The sequence below is a fragment of the Mercurialis annua genome, linkage group LG1-X (assembly GCF_937616625.2).
Source record: "Mercurialis annua linkage group LG1-X, ddMerAnnu1.2, whole genome shotgun sequence".
Taxonomy (NCBI): domain Eukaryota; kingdom Viridiplantae; phylum Streptophyta; class Magnoliopsida; order Malpighiales; family Euphorbiaceae; genus Mercurialis; species Mercurialis annua.
The window spans coordinates 17,737,000-17,757,654 of NC_065570.1; the positions used below are offsets into that span (position 1 = coordinate 17,737,000).

The window sequence follows — 20,655 nt, forward strand, 5'->3', positions numbered from 1 at the left end:
TTCACTTGTTCACTCCAAGTTTGACCCGTGGCATAGCACTCATTACTTCCATGATTGAAATCTCCGCAATGCTCACAACCTACTTGGACATATGCAACCGGAGCATTCCGTGGACCCACTTGCTTCTTCAAGGCATCAACTTGACTTTGTAAAGATGCATTCATGGCCTTCATCGCTTCAAACTCCTTGGATTGGTCAAGTGTCATTAATGCCTTTTGAGCCGGTGGTCTTCTCCTTTCCGAGGACCAAGTGCTACTCACCATAGCCAATTTTTCAATCAACTCATTAGCCTCATCAAGCGTCTTTTGCATCAAAGAACCTCCCGCGGCCGAATCAATGGTAGATCTTGTGATTTCACCCAAACCATTATAGAATATTTGAAGCACATGTTCCCTTACAAGCCGATGATGAGGTACGTTCCTTTGGAGATCCTTGAACCTCTCCCAAGTTTCATAGAGAGATTCCCCTTCATATTGGTAATAATCAATGATGTCCTTTGTCAACTTCGCGGTTCTCCCCATCGGAAAGTACTTGTGAAGGAAAGCTTGAGCAAGATCCCGCCAATTGTGGATTGATGCATTAGGTAGTGATCGAAGCCACAAGCTAGCCTTGTCTCTTAGTGAGAACGGAAACATCCGAAGCTTGATTTGATCGGAGGTGACATTATGGAGCTTGAATGTGTCCAACACTCCCAAGAACTTGGCTATGTGTTCATTCGGATCCTCACTTGGTAACCCAAAGAATTGGCACCGATTCTCTAGGAGTTGAATCGTGCTAGGCTTGATCTCAAAAGTAGCCGCGGTGACCGGTCTTGCAAAACACCCAGAGGTAGCATTATCCACATCCGGGAGGAAGAAATCCCCCAAAGTTTGTCTTTGTGCTTGATGGCCTTGAACTTGAGGGTGATTGTCCCCTTGTTGCTCTTGCCGATTCCTCTCATCGAGTGGAGGAGGCGGATGTTGCCTCACTCCATCGTCTTGAGGGTGATAATGCTCCTCCTCATAGTTATCATCCCCACGTTCCATTATAACGGGTATACGATTCTCCCTTCTCACACTTCTTTCAAATCTCCCAAGGTTGTCTTGAAACGGTTCTAGAGGAAGATTTGCCCTTCGTGTATTGTGCATACACTATAGTTGATCTCCTACACAAACAATAACAAGCAAACCACGCGTAAATCCGGAAAGAAGCAAAAACAACAAAAGTGATAAAAACAGAAAATAAAGCTAACTCGACCGAACAATAACTAATTTCAATCAATCAATAAACACTCGTCACTCCCCGGCAACGGCGCCAAAAACTTGTTGAGAATAAACCCAACTTGTAATAGAGTGGACCTAAGTCCGAGTTATCGTACCCACAAGGAGTGAATTCAAGAGTGATTATCGATGAGAGTGATTTTAGTTGCAATTCAATTCGTTTAGCATAATAGACAATTGGAATTTGAATTCAAGTATCAATTTAACAATAGCAATTAACTAAAACAAAACTTTCAATTAACGATTAATCAACAATTCTAGAAGACTAAGCACTTAAACAATTACGGATAACTCAATTAAATAAGGGGTTTGGAGGTCGAAACTACGCTTAGGTCATGCAATCAATGGTTCGGGTCTAGGGCTTCAATAAGTGAACCGAGCGTTCCTAAAGCATAACTCCCGCTCTCTCGAGCCTCAAGGAGTTATAAAATCACAAACAAGCCAACTAACCAAGCCTAATCCACTCTCGTGGCACTAAACACGATTAACAAGCCAATTAGCGATTAACAATCCACTCTAAGGTTTCCTAATTTCTAACCCACTCTCATGGTGTCATTAATTAGGATCCTAATTGATCTATCCAATTAATTAACCTTCTCTCAAAGTGTTAACCAACCTAGAATCATGCTTTAGGTAGCTAATCTAAAACAAGCATTAGGGAAATCAATTAGAACAACAACAATAAGCCCAAACCCTAACCCAAATCATACATTTCTAAACTTCATTTCAACCTCCAAACAAAGGGGTTTTAGCCAACCATGGCTAAAACAACAAACATCAAGCAAATAGAATAATAAATCATTGAGAGATAGATCTAATTACCTTTGTAGAAACCCAAGCCAATAACATTCAATAAGATAATACTTCAATAATAAAATGAGAATAAATCTTCAATAGAAATAGCTTAAGTATTCAACAATGGAGGAAAATATGAAAATCTGGAAATTCTATTGAAGAAGGTAAGGACTAAAACTTGGGGATTTCTCAAATTAGGAGAAGATTCAAAAGTACAAAATAGAATAAAGTCTAGGAAAATCTTCTATACCTAAAATAGAGATAAGGCCCCTTATATAGTACTTACAAAAGAAGGAAAAAGACAAGAGAAAATTACACCATTTACCAAAAAAAAATGAAAATAATTACAAAAGTATATGTTGACTTTTTTCATTTACAAAAATATTAATAATATTTACAAAAGTACAAAAAAATAAAAAATAATATCAAACATACGGTGTATACTGTGGGTATAATGTTAGTATACTAATAAACTAACATTATATCAACATTGTACCAAAATTATACCAACATTATACATACTGAGATTTTATTAATATTAAATAAAAATTTACCAAAATTACATCAAATCGTATACTGAAAATTAAATTAATAATATACTAAAATTATACCATCAGTATACCAAGAGTATACAAATTTTCTAGTTCATTACCAACTATAGTGAAAAATACACATAAAAAAAATACATGTTATCAACTAGAAAATATATATAAAAATTTATAATCAATATACCAAAAATATACTGAAATTATACCAATAATAAACCAAATATTACTTTTAAATTATCTGATTTATAGTTTTAATATTCCAAAATTATACCATAATTATACCGACATTATACAAATCGTACTTTTGTAATTAATTTTCATTTTTTGATACTTTTGTAATTAATTTTAAATCAGTCGTATTTTTGTAAATAAAAAAAGTTTACAGGTACTTTTGTAAATATTTTTAAAATTTTAGGTACTTTTGTCATCGTCCCAAAAGACAAACATTCATTTACACATGTGTTGGGCCTAAAAATAGCAAATTAATAAAGTCTTGTTGCATCTTGAACTAAGATTTCCCCATTCCAGCAAGCCCAAGCTCGAATAGAGCTCTTTGGGCTAAATGAGGAGCCCGATTCGAGCTGCCATTTTCTGCCTCGGAACTCGATCTTCAAACCTTCGTAACTCGGTGTAGAAATGTCCGATTAAGTCGATTCTTGAACCGTTGGAAAGCTTAGGACGTCTACTTTAACTTTCATGAAGATCACGAGTTCATTTGAGGCTTCTAGCTAGTCCAAATTAGTCAATTAGTGCCCAGGGGTCAGCTTTTCAGATTTGCAAATGAGCTTCCGCATCGCTTTTGTCATCTTTTCCAACTTTTGCACCAAAATGCTTCCGCAATGCTCCTAAGTACCTGAAATACTAAAACACGTAATAAGGCATACGAAATACCATAAAACCGTGATAAAACGTTAATAAAGCATGTGGAAACGACGCTAAAGATAGGAGTAAAATACTCCTATCAGGGTCTATCCTCCTCTAGAAAACAGCGTATAATTCGCTCAATGGTCAGAAATAACTCTCTTTCCCTCCTTTGTCTCATTGAATCTAAGAAGGAACATGTTGATGATTTTCTTGTTTGTCGGTTATGGCCATTGTTGGATTTTGATTATCGATTTTCTTCGTCATCGGGTGCTTATGGAGGTATTTTATGTCTTTGGAATAAGAATTTGATCTCTCCTACATTAGTTTCTCAGTTGAAAAGTTGGATTTCCCTTGATTTAATTTGGAACTCTATTCCTTTTAGAATGAAAGGGCTGTTCTATGGAATCGTCTAAGGTAAGAACTCACGACAGTGAGACATTGTTTAGTCATATGTGATTTTAACGAGATTTTGCATCCCTCTGAACGTCTTCACTGCAACTCTTTTTCTCCTTGAATGAGGTTTTTTTCAGATTTCATCAATGACTCTAACCTTATAGAGTCTCCTCTTCAGGGCAGAATGTTTACATGGGAAAATTCAATTTCAAAATCTTAGTTGGATAGATGTTTCGTTACAGATGGTGTCATAGCTAACTGGCCGAATAGTTTTTTGTCTGCTTTACCAAGGAACTTCTTGGATCATATGCCGCTTCTCTTTCGTTCTAATGTGATTACAGATTGGGGCCCTAAACCTTTTATGTCGATAAATATTTGGTGAGATCACAAAGACTTTAAATCGTTTGTCTCTGATTCTTGGTTGTCTGTTTCGGATCAACAAGACTTTGTGAGCAAGTTGCGCTCTTTTAGAGCTTTAATCAAAAGCTGGAATAAAAATGTTTTCGGTAACCTTAATCACAAGCTTGATTCTACTCTCCAAGCTATACATTCAATGGAATCGGCTGCTGACTTTCAGGACATCTCAGATTCGGATAGGGAGATTTTATCTTCTCTTCATGCTGATAGCTTTCGATTTTCTAAACAGTTAGAATCTCTATAGCACCAAAAGTCGAGAGTGAACTAGACTTTGCTTGGAGATAGAAACACAAAATTTTTTCACTCCATTACATCGGTTCATTCAAGAAGTAATCTTATTTCAGAGATAACAGTTGAAGGAATCTCTTATGTTATGCCTAATGATATTAAACAACAAGTGGCCTTGTTTTATCAAAGGCTTTACAAGAAGAATGTGAGTGTTCAATTCTCTTTGGATAGTTTGGAGGTTAAAAGGATCTGTCCTTCTCACCCACGACATTAACAACTTTGTTTACTGAAGCTGAAATTCTGAATACGCTTATGAGTTGTGATGATAACAAGGCTCCGGGACCCGACGGATTTAATTTTCTTTTATTAGAAAGCCTGGCCGATTATGAAACACGATTTCCTGCAACTTTTTGCTAATTTTCATACCTCCGATTCCTTCCCTCCAGGTATCAATACTGCTTTCCTTGTTTTGATTCCTAAAGTTATGCGGGCTACTAATCTTTCAGACTTCAGGCCAATCAGTTTGATTAATGGGATTTTTAAACTTCTTTCGAAGGTTTTAGCGAATCGTCTGTCACTCGTTCTCTCTCATATTATTTCAGAAAATCAATTTGGCTTCATCAAGGGGTGTAATATACATGATTGCCATATGATTGCTTCTGAAATTTTACATATCGCAGCAAGGCGTAAAGAGAAACTGTTTGTTCTTAAGCTAGACTTTAAAAAAGCTTTCGATAGTATCTCCTGGGATTTCATTATGAAAATGTTGGTTAGAATGGGCTTTGACGCCACTTGGAGGAAGTGGATATCTTATTTTTTTGATACTTCGCAACTCTCGGTTCTTGTTAATGGGAGTTCGTCCAAGAATTTCTCAATGAGAAAAAGTGTCAGATAAGGCGATCCTCTTTCTCCCATGTTATTTGTTCTAGCTGTTGAAGGCCTTAAAGCTTTGATTAGTCAAGCTGTAAATAATCATCTTCTGGAAGGAATTAGAATTGACGGTAATCAGGAGCCTATTTTTATTCTCCAATTTGCAGACGATGCGTTGCTTTTCATTCCTCGGGACCTGGAGATGATTAGAAATTTACTTCGAGTCCTGCGCTGTTTTGAGTTGGTTTCAGGATTGGCTATCAACTATCAGAAAAGCTCTATTTTGGGTATCAATATGGACAATGAAACACTTACAGAGGCATCTACAATTCTGAGCTGCCCAACGGCATCTTTCCCTATCACTTATCTCAATTTACCTCTATCTACTAAACCTATTCGTGCAAACATTTGGCAGCCAGTAGTTTCAAAATTTTCAGTTCAACTTGCTCTATGGAAGGGAAATTTACTTTCTCCTGCAGGTAGATTGATATTAGTAAGATCCGTCTTGAACAGTATTCCGGTGTATTATATGGGCTCCTTTTCAATTCCTCAGGCTATTATTTCGGCTCTTGATAGATGCATGAAGCGGTTTCTTTGGAGCGGCAACGCAGAGGGTAATGTTATTTGCAAGGTTTCTTGGGAAAGTGTTTGCCAAGCTTTTGATAGAGGAGGTCTTAATTTGATTCCTTTCAAATTAAAAAATCAAAGTCTCTTATGTAAATGGTTGTGGAAACTTCGATCTGACAATACTTCGCTTTGGTTTTTTGTCGTCTCTTCTAGCTGCTCAATTTCCTCTTGGCATGATTTAATTAGCTGCAATGTCCTCCATCTATCTCATTTATGGAAAGCTATTCATACAAGTTGCATTGCAAATACTCAGCTGTGGGCTATATTTAATCAGAATATCTCGGTAATTTTGGGCAATGGGAAATCAGTTAGATTCTGGAGCGATATCTGGCTTGGAGATTCTACTATTGTTATTCGTTATGAGCAATTATTCACTTTATCGATGAATAAAACAGCCACGGTCCATCATCTGCTTTCCTCTCCAATCTCAGCTAATGGAAATTCTCATGACGATTCTGATTCTCAGTTTCTTTGGAGAAGCCGTCTTCGAATTGGTGAGCAGATTCAGCCGACGATGCTCCTTTAAGAAACCGTTCATCAGCTGCCATTATCTACAAATTCAGATGAAGTTCATTGGAGGGGAAAATTTTTTAGACCGAGAGATGTTTCTCTTCTTTTACAACAGGTCATGCAACAAACTTCATTTATTTCAGCTACTGTGCAAGGTACTCATGCTCATCATCCAATTCTGTTTTGGCAATGGAACCTTCCTCCAAGAATTAAGTTTTTTGGTTGGTTGGTTATGAGGGATATAGTATTTTCAAAAGCAAGTCTTGTCTCCAGAGGTATTATTGCAACAGATATGATTGGCTGTTCATTTTGTAATATTAAAAAAACTACAATTCATATCCCTTACCATTTCTCTTATGCTTGGAAGTTTTGGAGTTTTATTCTTGCTAAATGCGATATTGTTTGGGTTTCTCCATCAAAAATTGATATATTCTTTGAGATGTGGATTTCTTTCTGTCAATCTTCTCACAAAGAATTATGGAGGCTGATTTGGTCTATGGGCAATTGGGAGTTGTGGAAAGCTCGAAACAATAGGATCTTCAACGATCAAAAAATTTCGCATGAAGCTTTGGCTTATTCTTGTATTTGTAAGGCAGTGCAATTTTTTTCCAGCTTTTCATGCTTCGTTTCCTTATTCGGGTAATGACGTTTTTAGATGTTTGGATATATAATTTTGTAATCACCCTTTGATCTTTTTGGGGTCTTTGCCTTCCATTTCTTGTGATTGTGCTTTATAAATCATCATTTATTTAAAAAAAAAAAAAAGATTATACATGTGAGATCAAGGCAAACTCTCCACATGAATAATTTCACTTAGATACAATGTTAAGATTCCAAATGTACTTTCAGAACATCTGTTCATACGAGGACATATTATTTATATCAGGATGGAAATTGAAATATTATATAAATGTTATAATTCTGAAAGTATTGGAATAATATAACAGTTCAAAGTTTAATAGGTTTTCCAAAGCAATTTTTGTTAATCTTTTTTATATAAATTGAACTCATTGCTTGACCTTAAAATTAAATATATCTTAACCAAAAAAACTAATTAAAGCTGAATATTTAGCTAAATATTCCATCAAAAGGGATTGGCAACACCCTTACTTCTAACAAGATATGAAAATTGGTTTGAGAATAGTTAATTTATGTTTTTTTTTGTGTTCCATGATTTATATTTTATACCTCAACGAGGTTGGTTTATCGTAGAGAAAGATTCTATACATGTCCATAAAAAAGTTTATGATAGGATAAAATCTTTTTATGTTGATTGATAGTAGTTACTGTAAATTTGAATGTTCTCTTTGATATTTTTTTTTTGATGAATATAAGTATATTAAGGCCACAAGAAGCGGCAAAACCACAACTTTAAGCTTTCGCACAAAAAGCGACACACACAAGGAGACGCTAAAGGCTTAGGCAAAAAGAATGGGCAAATCAAAGGTCCAAATACAAAATACTATAAGGATTCAAAAAGAAATCCAAACTCGAATAGCTAAAACTCCTATTACAACCTTTAAAAACAGAAACAGCTTTAGAAAAGCATCTAAAAATCACCGCCTCCTTGTTTGAAGTTACATTCTGAAAAACTCTGCCATTTCTACATTTCCAGATTTCCCACACTACCAAATACCATAACAACTCCCATAGCTTCCAATAAGGGCCTCTCGGAATCAGACTCTGCCATTGCAACATAAAATCTTTAAAAGAATACGGGTTAATCCAAACTAAATCCAATCTCGCAATAATACCACACCAAATACTCCTCGCAAAGACACAATGTATAAACAAATGATCTTGCGTTTCCGCAACCTCACAGAGAGAACATAAAATATTATTCTGAGCAACTATCGAACGTTTTGCCAAAAAATCCATAGTGGGTACTCGATTATGAAGAGCAACCCAAATGAAAAATTTAACACGCGGAGGTGCCTGCGACTTCCAAAGCTTAGCAAACAAAGAAGAAATTTCAGTATTACCAACAAGAACTCTGCTTGGTGCCTCCTCCAAATTATTCCCCAAAGTCACATTCCTAGTATCAGACTGCAAAATAGAATTCGAAACCTGATGCTGAAAATGCAGCTCCTCCACCAAGATACGAGCTCGACTAGAAACGCCAAATTGCTGCTGAACAGATCCTCCATCATTCAAGTCTAGGTTCGTTACTTCAAGGTGACCTGCTGCCGAAGACTCCATACCTGCTGTCGAAGACTCCAAAGCTGCTGCAGAAAGGCGAACAGCTCCACCTGCTATCACCTGAACAGAAGCAGATCGCCGAGCTGCTAATGAAGAATTAACAGCAGCGTGATGAGCAGCTTGAAGGACAGCAGCTGCAGTGACTACAAATTTACAGAAAGAAGCAGCCGAAAAAATCATTGAGGAAGAATTCCATGAAATTATATCATCCCTACCATCCATAAAGCACAAAGTAGCAAACTGAGATTCCAATTCACGAAATAAATTCATCTCCGAACCTCGCAACCTCCTTCTCCACTTCCATCCCTCGCTTCTAATATCCATAATAAAAGCATGCTTAACGTTTGGAAGGTTATAAAGTCTCGGAAATAAATCCTTTGCTACTCCATTCCCTAGCCAATTATCATCCCAAACAGAAATGGCAGCACCATTGCCCACCTTATATCGAACATTCGCAATAAAAACACCCCACATGAAAGCATCATTACAACATCTCTTTTTAATCCCCCTCCAAACAGTAGATAATTTCTTTGAATCAGCGTAAAGCAAAGAATTCCAATCAGAAATTGAAGAACAATTAGAGATAACACCAAACCAAAGAGAGTTCCTATTCATAAAACGCAACTTCCACACCCATTTAAAAAGCAGACTTTGATTCCTAATTTGAAGATTAGTAATACCCAATCCACCCATATCATAATCTTGAAAAATAACCTTCCACGAAACTTTACAAAGAGTTCTAGACGAAGCATCACCCTTCCACAAAAAACGCTTCATATACGATTCTAGTTTACTCTGAATTGCACATGGCATGCTAAACATAGACATGAAGTAAACAGGCACACTAAACAGGACAGATTTAATAAGAACTAACCTTCCTGCAGGAGATAATAAAGACCCTTTCCATAAGGCAAGCTTTGATTTAAACCTTTCCACAACATGATCCCAAAAGCCAGAAGCCAATTGACGTTTAATCAAAGGTAATCCCAAATATTTGATAGGAAGAGATTCAGTCTTACAGCCTACAACCGCGGCAGCTGATGATAAATCCAAATCACTGACATTAACTCCCATAATAGAGCTCTTATGAAAGTTAATTTTCAATCCAGAAATAACTTCAAAGCAACGCAAAATCCGAGTCAGATAGCTAAGCTGCACTAGATCAAAAGGAAGCAAAATAAGCGTGTCATCAGCAAACTGTAATAGAGAAATCGGCTCATGCTCAGCAGAAAAAGCAAAACCCGTGGTACGACCCATATGATTTGATTTGTCTAGAATACATTTAAGCCCTTCTACCGCCAAAACAAACAAGTAAGGAGAGATCGGATCACCCTGCCGAACACCACGCTGAAGCTTAATTGGATTCACAGGACTACCATTCACCAAAATAGACGTGGTAGCTGTAGATAAACAAGAAGACATCCATTGGACCCATTTTTGCGGAAACCCCATACAACGCATTACTGAAAACAAGTACTCCCAATCAATACTATCAAACGCCTTCTGAAAATCTAATTTCAAAACAAGAAGTTTATCTTTCCGCCTAATCGCCAAGTGAATTAATTCATCTGCAATCATCGAACAGTCCATAATGCTCCTACCTTTCAAAAAAGCATGCTGATTTTCTGAAACAACAAAAGAAATCATGGGCGCTAAACGTCTCGCCAAAGCTTTAGATAAAAGCTTGTATAACCCATTCACCAAACTAATAGGACGGAAATCTCTGATATTAGATGAGCCAATCACCTTAGGAATTAACACCATAAAAGAAGTATTAATGCCATTAGGGATAAAACCCGAATTATGAAAGTTCATGAACATCTCCAAAATAGCCACTTTCATCGTTGCCCAAGCTCTGCGATAAAAGAAGAAATTAAAACCATCAGGACCTGGTGCTTTTCTTTCATTGCAAGATGAAATAGCAGAGAAAACTTCTTGTTCATCAAACTGCTGAATCAAAGCGTCTGCCTGATCTGCATTCAGCTTCGAGAACAACAACCCAGTAAGATCAAAACAAACCCTCTCCTTTTTTCTGTAAAGAGAACTAAAAAATTCTCGAATATGAGATCTAATGTCGGTTGGTTCGGAGAATAATCTATCTTCCACTTGAATCGAAGAAATATGGTTGTTCCTGTGATGCTGAGAGGCAATACTGTGATAGAATTTAGTATTCCTATCACCTGACAAGCTCCATTTCAAGCGGGATTTTTGAATCCATAAGGATTCCACTCTTTTTTCCGACACCCACAGCTCATGCTTAAGAGACGCTAAATTACTTTCCTCCTCAATCGAAAGATGGCTGTAATCGGTAGCCACCTCTATGGCAAGAATAGCACAGCTTAGGTCCTTAAAACACTATGTTTTATAAATTGGAAAATAAATTTATTTGATTATTCTGTAATTTTAACTTTTAACAACACAATAAAAAAAATAATAAGAAGAAGAGGACATATCTAAAACAAATAAAAAAAACACAATTCTAATAAACTATAAAAATAATACATTACTGAAAAAAGCATATACATATATAATTACAAATAACGGGTCATATAAATACCGCTCACGCGCGTAGCACGTGGCGAGAAACTAGTGATCTATAAAATATATAAAAGCACGGATGGGGGGGGGGGGGGGAACAGACAAATTTACTGAATAATTCTTTTCAGCTTACTACTAAATAAAGGTTTTATAATCATTAACTAATTAGTTATTTAATTAATCACTATTGTAATTAAAGTCCTAATTAGAATAGGTAGCTAAACTATCTCCAATTTAGTTTTTAGTATGTAAAAAATAACTAAATTGTCTCCAAATTAATAGGAATACCTATCTTTTAATTTGATTGAACTACAAAATTAAAATATTGTATTTGGTCAGTATAATATTATTTAAATTTCTATCTTATTATTTTTAAAGATATTATTAATAAAATTAAGTTAATTATTTAATTATGGTTATTATAAAACCAAAAGAAGATTAAATTCCGTATGAAAAAAATTACGCTACGAGCCACGTGCATAGCACGTAATGCGAAACTAGTATATATGGAGGGGGGACATGCACATTTACCTAATAATCCTTTTTAATTTATAATTGATTGATCACTTAAATGAAGGTTTTATAGTAATTGATTAATTATAATAATAAAATATTAATATTAACTACTCCTAACTTATTTAGAATCTTAACTAAAGTTAAATTCTTTCTATAGTTAAACTATTTTTTTTTTTTGGTACAGAGTCCATGAGGTTTTCTGAACGGATCTCAACTATGAAACGGCATCTTTAAGCCTTCCACATTCAGACTAATCCCCACTCGAGCCGTGTAGGTTTCTTGCGGGAGGCAAACTCTAACCCCAAGTTTTAAACGGCTGCATACATGAGTACGGTTCGAACCCCCGACCTCACTTAAGCTAGAAGAGCGCCTTATCAACTCATTAACACCTTGGGGTTATAGTTAAACTACTCTTAATGTTAGTACTCAGAACTATATTAATTTTGAAAATAGTCCCTAATGCATTTAAGTCTAAAGATATTAGAGATAGAAGACTGTTTAGTTTGATTTAGGCATTATATCATATAAATAAGAAAAAAACAAATCAATCACTAATTATACCAACAACAACAAAAAAAAACAAATCAACCGCTAATATAACAATTTCAACTTTGAAAATTCCACGGAAGTTTACTAGATTAATAGTCACATGAAAAGAATTTATTTTTGTATATAAATCAATTATAGAATTGTTAAAATATATTGAAAAATTATAGAAAAATATTATTGATGTTAATTAATTTTAAAACAAAATATATTGTTAGAAAACTGCAAATTGCCGACAGAAAAATCTTGATTTAGCGACGGATTTCAATCTTTTCTCGACGAAAAATTGATTTAGCAACGGATTTACCCTTTTACCTATGCAAATATCCGTTGCTAAAAGACTGTTTTCTAGTAGTAACTATGATGAATTTAATTAATACATTAATTGACGAATCACGTTACGAGCCACATGCGTAGCACGTACTGCAAAACTAGTACCAATAAATAGAGACATTGAATAACTTTTTTTGCCGTAAAAACTTTTTTTGCCGTAAAAATTATAAGAACAATTTAAAAAATACATGCAATTTGATTTTGCGGACAATTCGTACAAACTAATACATAATCTTTGAGTAATGCTTTTATACTAACATTAAACTAATACTAAACATACATTCATTATTTTGTTTTCACATAAAACGAGCTGCCAAAAGAAATACCATTTTGAGAACATTTGTTCCAATCAATAGCTTCTACATGTAAGAAATCAATAAAAGAAATGAAACAGATAACATACCAGTTGCTCAGGTGGTTGGTTCCACATAATTCTGAATTCAGATTCTAGAAGCGAAATGCAAAATCAAGACAAGCAATGCAATAAAATTGCAATTGAACAAAGGATCAATTCACCCCCTCAACTTGGAACGAAATATCAAAAGAGTCATTTTCGCCGTTTTTGGTACAAATCAACCCAAAAGTTACGTTTTTAGCTCAATTCAGCACCTCTGACACAAATATTCTCTAAAAAGAGAGTGAGATTACTAATTATATTAATTAATCTTAATTAATCACACCTAATATTTAATTAAACACAATTAAAATCTTAACTAAATCTAATTAGCATAATTATTTTAATTAAACATTCAAATCCAACCCGCCGGAAACCGCCCCTGGAACCCGCCGCCCCAATTCCATTCCACCGTAAACCGCTCCTCAGGCGAGGAGCCGCTTGTTGTGCATTTTCTAGATTTCAGTTATCAATTTGACTCGCATATAACTTGATGTAATTTCAAAGATGTTCTCTCGTATAATGAGTTAATATGACAAGAGTTTTTCTTTCCCGGTCCACAATCATATAATAAATTTTAACCAGAGATGTATTTCCTGGTCAGACAAGCTAATTAATCCCACAATTCCATTATTACACATGCAAATCAGAAGCAATAAAATGCACAACAAGGGAGAAAACCCTAAACTTCCCATTAAATCCTGTTATACCACTCACTTTACAAATAGCTAAAACTGCAATATCCTCCTATAACATTAATAAACACATATCTCTAACCATGTCATACTCGCTTATGGCGGAGGGAAGCCGTGGTTACATAGGCCAAGAGAGATACAAATAAGAAATAAAAAATCCTTTCAAGGCATAAACAAAAACAAAAAGAAAATTATAAAAATGAATGGGACGTTGCCCACTCAACTAACTCTAGAAAACATATAACCATGTTTGTCCTGCCAAATAAAAAGATACAGATCAAGGTAAATCATCTACATCAAAAGTAGTAATAACAGGTAATGAGTGGCCAATGTTGGAGAGTGCATCTGCCTTCATATTCTGCTCCCTGAAGATATGAGTGAAGATCGCTGAGTCCATTCAATGAAGAGATATGAGGCAAAATTATGTCAATGATCCAAGGGGCAACAATTGTGCCTTTGATTGCTTCCACCACAATTTTAGAATAGGACTCCATTTGAGTAACATCTGACCAAAATTTTAAAAAAAACTGTCAAACACTGCAAAAGAGCCTGTAACTCTGCATCAAGATTGGAGCTAGCACGCACAATACGTGCAAAACAACTAATACATGTACCACCACTATCTCTAATAATACCACCTACCGCACCTCGACCAAGCATAAAGGATCCATCAATATTTATTTTGAGGCCACCAGAGTGACTCAACAATCTATGCCAAGTTACTCTCATAGGAATAATAGGAATAATACCAATCTAAAGAGTCTTAAGAAAATGAATTTCCCTTCTCGAAAGATGAGAAGAAAATCTAGAATCGAAATGAAGATCAGGGATCCATCTAATGACAGCACGAAGAGTAGAATAGTACCATAATGAAAGCTAGCACACCTATGCTTCCAGATCTCCCAAAGGGTACAACACATCAAATGCATTTTAACTCTACTTAACTGGTTATACAGACTACCAGACAGCCAAGCCAAATACAAGTGAGGGATAGTGAGAGGATATGAGTAATCATAAAGAATACGACCCAGATAGCGCCAGATGATCAAGAAAGCAAGCTGACCATGAAAAAAAAGATGATCAAAGGACTCAATCGAAGGCGAGGAACAACAATGGCAGCGAGAAGGCCGGTAAACCCTAAAGCTACAAATCCTATCATCAGTAGGGATGCCTCTATACCACAACTTCCACAGAAATAAACTAATCTTAATAAGAATACCAATACTCCAGATCCTAAAATTCCTCTGGAACGAGGTAGTAGGAACAGACAGACAAAATTTCCAAGAGTGGAAAGAAGAGGTGGAAAATTTTCCAAAAGGATGAAGTAACCATTTCAGCTAATCGCTCCAATTAGAAATAGAAATCATAGAGATATCATGAGACACATGGGGAGGAACTGTTGGTGCAGCGGGACGTGAGGGTCTGAATCGTATATTTCAATTCAAAATTAGAATTCCAAAAATTTGGATCCAGAAATTGATCATATCAATAAGAAATGGACCGTCGTATCATCTAGTAATTAAAGCACGCATCTAGAAACCGTAAGAAAAACACAAATGTCGATTCTCCAACGATTCTTGTAGTCCCGTTAGTACGGCGACCTCAAGCTCGTCCACACGAGTATGCGTCCGATTGAATCCTCGCCTTGAAGTAATATGCAAGAGTTCCTCTTGCCGAGCAACCCTAAGCTCAAACTCTCGCTTCAATTACGTCTTTACTAGGATGTATGAAAAACTTTCTCCAAACATTTTCGTGATTGATGACTAGTTGAACTCCTTCAAATATGCTCTCTTAAGTGTGGTGTGTGTAGAATGAGTAGGGTAGAGCTTTGCTTAAGAATGCAACACCTCACATGCTAGGTGTCACACACCAAGCACTGGTGTTTCCACCATTCGACAGCTCACATGCTAGGTGTCACACACCAAGCATAGGTGTTGCCACCATCTGACACATCACATGATAGGTGTCACACATCAAGCATAGGTGTTGCCACCTTCTAACACGTCGGATGCTCGGTGTCACACACAGAAACATACATGACTGTTGGTGCAGCGGGAGGCGTAGGTCCAGATCGTATATTTCAATTCAAAATCGAATTTCCAACAATCCGAATCCTAAAGTAGATCGTATCAACAACAAATGGATCGCCGTATCATTTAGTAATTAAAGCACGCATCTAGGAATCGTAGGAAGAATACCTATGTCGATTCTCCGACGATTCTTGTAGTCCCGAAAATACGGCAACCTAAAGCTCGTCCACACTAGTATGCGTCTGATTGAATCCTCGCCTTGAATTAATCTGCAAGAGTTCCTCTCGCCGAGAAGCCCTAAGCTCAAACTCTCGCCGCGATTACGTCCTTGCTCGGATACATGAAAAACGTCGCCATGTTTTTCCTGTGATTGATGACTACTTGAACTCCTTCAAGTACTTTCTCTCTCTACAACTTTGTAGTGAGATGTTTGTTGTGTGGTGTCTTGATATGAGCAAGGACATGCTCTATTTATAGGCTAGAGCATGTCGTAAGAATGCAACACCTTGTATGCTAGGTGTCACACACCAAGAAAATGTGTTGCCACCACATGACACCTTTCATGTGGTGACATCACATAGGTGACATCATATAGGTGATGTCATCATATGACATCACATATATGACATAAGCTTATCTCATTACATCATCACCATGACATCATCATTCCATTAGCTTATGATTAATGATTTAAGTATCATTAATTACACTAGTTAATTACTTAAGCTTTTTAATCATAATACTTGGTTAAAATATAATTAGGTTCCTACTAATTTATAACTCTTATATGACATAAGCTTATCTCATTGCATCATTACCATGACATCGTCATTCCATTAGCTTATGATTAATGATTTAAGTATCATTAATTACACTAATTAATTGTTTAAGCCTTTTAATCATAAAACTTGGTTAAAATATAATTAGGTTCCTACTAATTTACAACTCTTATAAATTAGTCCCTAATTAACATGGACATAGTACAATTAGGTTCCTACTAATTTATAACTCTTGCAAATTAGTCCCTAATTTGTACTTGTTTTCATCTTAGATTAATTTCCAAGATATGCTAGTATCTATATGAAATCGATCTTTTGTAAACTCAATCGGTTGCAAACTCTATTGTGTGTGACTAACTAGGTTCACATCTATATGGCAACGAGAGTCATAAGAAACGCCTTTCTTATAATAAATAATTAAATCCCATTTAATTATTGATTCTCGTAGATCGAGAGTGACGTCTAGCAACATATCAGAACCCCCAAATAGAGATCAATATTTCGATGCATTCTTAATGAACCAATGTTCATAATTACCGTACACTCAAAAGTCCCTTCATCTAAGATTCCAATCTCGACTAGTGTCACGGTGAAGTCAAACACTGTTTGTCTTGATCATATGACCTCATCTCTCAGTTTTAATTCTTGATAAATATGACTTCCGCTAGAAACAACTTTCTAAGAAGTCATATACACCTGCACATGTTTTATCATCCATCAAGAACAATTCGAGATAGCATAGAATCTTGTCTCCGTTCATCCAGAGTGATGAATCCTTTCTAGGTTAAACCCCTATCTCCATATACAACTAACTAGAGCCAACACATCCCGCGGCCCTAGCTCATGAAAGATCTAGGATTAAGGAGTATCAAACTCTAATCACCTATATATAAGATAGTGTCACCGCAAGTCAAAGGACATATGTATAATTATGAACTAGATGACATTAAATTGACTTTAATGAATTACCATGTATAAGTCATCTAGCGTCACTTGTTCGACTCATTCAACACCTTGAGTGTCCACATGTTTATTCTGATCCCCATCAAGTAGTATGAGACTCACTACTTCCTATAATATAGCAACTCTTTACTAATCAGGAGAATAAACAGAGGTGACAATCTTTCCAGGATAATGCGATGCCTTTATTCGTAGGATCCCATCGATCGTGAACGGTTATTTAGATCACTTGTATAATAGAATATGTCACTCATATTCTTAACACCTTAAGAATAGATTCTATCATAATGTGATAGGGACAATACGTAATTAATGAACACTTAGTTGATAAGATACTTAGTTCAAATAAAACATATATATCTTTGCCATTGGGATTAGTTCTACAAATATACACGATTAAATGGCTCTAGGGCACATATTACTAACAATGACATCATCACATGACATTGTTACGTGACATCATCACGTGACATCATTGTATGACATCATCACGTGACATCATCACATGACATCATCAGATGACATCATCGTGACATCATCACATGACATCATCACAATAACTTGGATAAAATACAATTAGGTGCCTACTAATTTATAACTCTTACAAATTAGTCCCTAATTTATACTTGTTTTTTCATCTTAGATTATTTTCCGAGATATGCTAGTATCTATATGAAATTGATCTCTCGTAAACTCAATCGGTTGCACACCCTATTGTGTGTGACTAACTAGGTTCACATCTATATGGCAACGAGAGTCATAATCAACGCCTTTCTTATATTAAATAATTAAATCCCATTAATTATTAATTCTCGAGAATCGTGAGTGATGTCTAGCAAAATATCACGACCTCCAAATAGATATGAATGTTTTGATGCATTCTTTATGAACTAATGTTCATAATTACCGTAAACTCAAAATTCCCTTCATCTAAGATTCTGATCTCGACTAGTATCACGGTTAAGTCAAACACTGTTTGTCTTGATCATATGACCTCATCTCAGTTCCTATTCTTGATAAATATGACTTTCACTAGAAACAACTTTCTAAGTAAGTCATATACACCTGCGCAGGTTTTATCATCCATCAAGAACAATTCGAGATAGCATAGAATCTTATCTCCATTCATCCAGAGTGATGAATTCATTATAGGTTAAACCCCTATCTCCATATACAACTAATTAGAGCCAACACATCCAACGGCCCTAGCTCATGGAAGATCTAAGGTTAAGGTGTATCAAACTCTAATCACCTATATACAAGATAGTGTCACCGCAAGTCAAAGGACATATGTACAATTATGAACTAGATGACATTAAATTGACTTGATGAAATACCATGTATAAGTCATCTAGCATCACTTGTTCGACTCACTCAAACCCTTTGAGTGTCCATATTTTTATTCTGATTCCCATCAAGTAGTATGAGGCTCACTACTTCCTATAATAAGTAACTCTTTACTAATCAGGAGAATAAACAAAGGTGATGATCTTTTCGGGATAATGCGATGCCCTTATTCGTAGGACCCCATCGATCGTGAACGGTTATTTAGATCACTTGTATTATAGAATCTTTCACTCATATTCTTAACACCTTAAGAAAAGATTCTATCACAATGTGATAAGGACAATACGTGATTAATGAACACTTAGTTGATGACACACTTAGTTCAAATAAAACATATATATCTTTTGCCATTGGGATTAGTTCTACAAATATACACTATAAAATGGCCCTAGGGCACATATTACTAACAATATCCCACTTGCACTAGTGCCATTGGGAACTATTCCTAAGCCCCATCTTCACAAGGTGTAAACCTTAATGACTCTAAGTCATGGGCTTTGTCAGTGGGTCAACCGTGTTATTGGCTGATGTTATCTTTTAGAGAAAACCTTCTCTTTCCAATGCTTTCTTTAGATAATATGATAATGCCTTTCCTTATGTTTAGTTGAGTTCTGGGACCCGGTTTCCTTTGCTAGGGCAGTAGCACCATTGTGGTTGCAGAAAAGAGGAATTGTCGACTTAATGGAAGAAAACGGTACTTAGTTCTGTTAAGAACTATTTTATCCAAACACCTTCTATTACAACATCTCATGCCATAATATACTCGGCTTATATAATGGAATCTGGAGTTGATTCTCGCTTATAGATAAATATGAATATGGAGATAGACTCTCTATCATCCATATCTGATTTATTAATCAGATTTTGTAAAACGGTCTACTTAAAAAACCTTGTTCTCCATTAGTTAAGACCATATCTTTAGTTCTTCATAAGTACTTAAAGATATCCTTAACGACCATCCAATGTTCTCAACATGGATTTGATTGAAACTGATTAGTCCCACAAGCCGCATAGATAAATTTCTAGCTTTGTAAGTGACAACACATACGTCAGACTACCAATTGCTGAAGCCTATGGTATATTTGCTAGATTCTTTCTTTTCTTCAGAAGTCTCAGAAGACATTCCTATTCAAAGAAGAATTGCATGGCTAACTAGTATCAATCCTCTCTTAGAACTTCCATATTGAAGTACTTCAACAACATTTCTAAGCAGAGCCTTTTAGGAGAAACCAATTATTCTCTTAGATCTATCTCCATAGAGTCTAATATTGAGAATTTAGGCTACCTCTCCAAGGTCTTTGTGTTAGTAGTATGTGCCCTAGGGAAATTTGATCATGTATATTTGTAGAATTAATTCCAATGACAAAGATATATATGTTCTATTTGAACTAAGTGTCTCATCAACTAAGTGTTCATTTATTACATATTGTCCTTATCAAATTCTGAATCTATTCTTAAGGTGTTAAGAATATGAGTGAAAGATTCTATTATACAAGTGATCTAAATAACCGTTCACGATCGATGGGATCCTACGAATAAGGGAATCGCATTGTCCTGGAAAGATCGTCACCTTTGTTTATTCTCCTGATTAGTAAAGAGTTACTAATTATAGGAACTAGTGAGTCTCATATTACTTGATGGGGATCAGAATAAACATGTGGACACTCAAGGTGTTGAGTGAGTCGAACAAGTGACGCTAGATGACTTATACATGGTAATTCATCAAAGTCAATTTAATGTCATCTAGTTCATAATTGTACATATGTCCTTTGACTTGTGGTGACACTATCTTATATATAGGTGATTA

General features: G+C 35.7%; 1 non-coding gene across 1 annotated transcript; it reads left to right on the plus strand.

The window, feature by feature from the left end:
• Positions 1–399: 399 nt before the first annotated feature.
• LOC126666370 (small nucleolar RNA R71) lies at positions 400–506 on the plus strand. Its single transcript, XR_007637873.1, has one exon. It is a non-coding gene; the product is annotated as a small nucleolar RNA R71 (small nucleolar RNA).
• Positions 507–20,655: the final 20,149 nt, after the last annotated feature.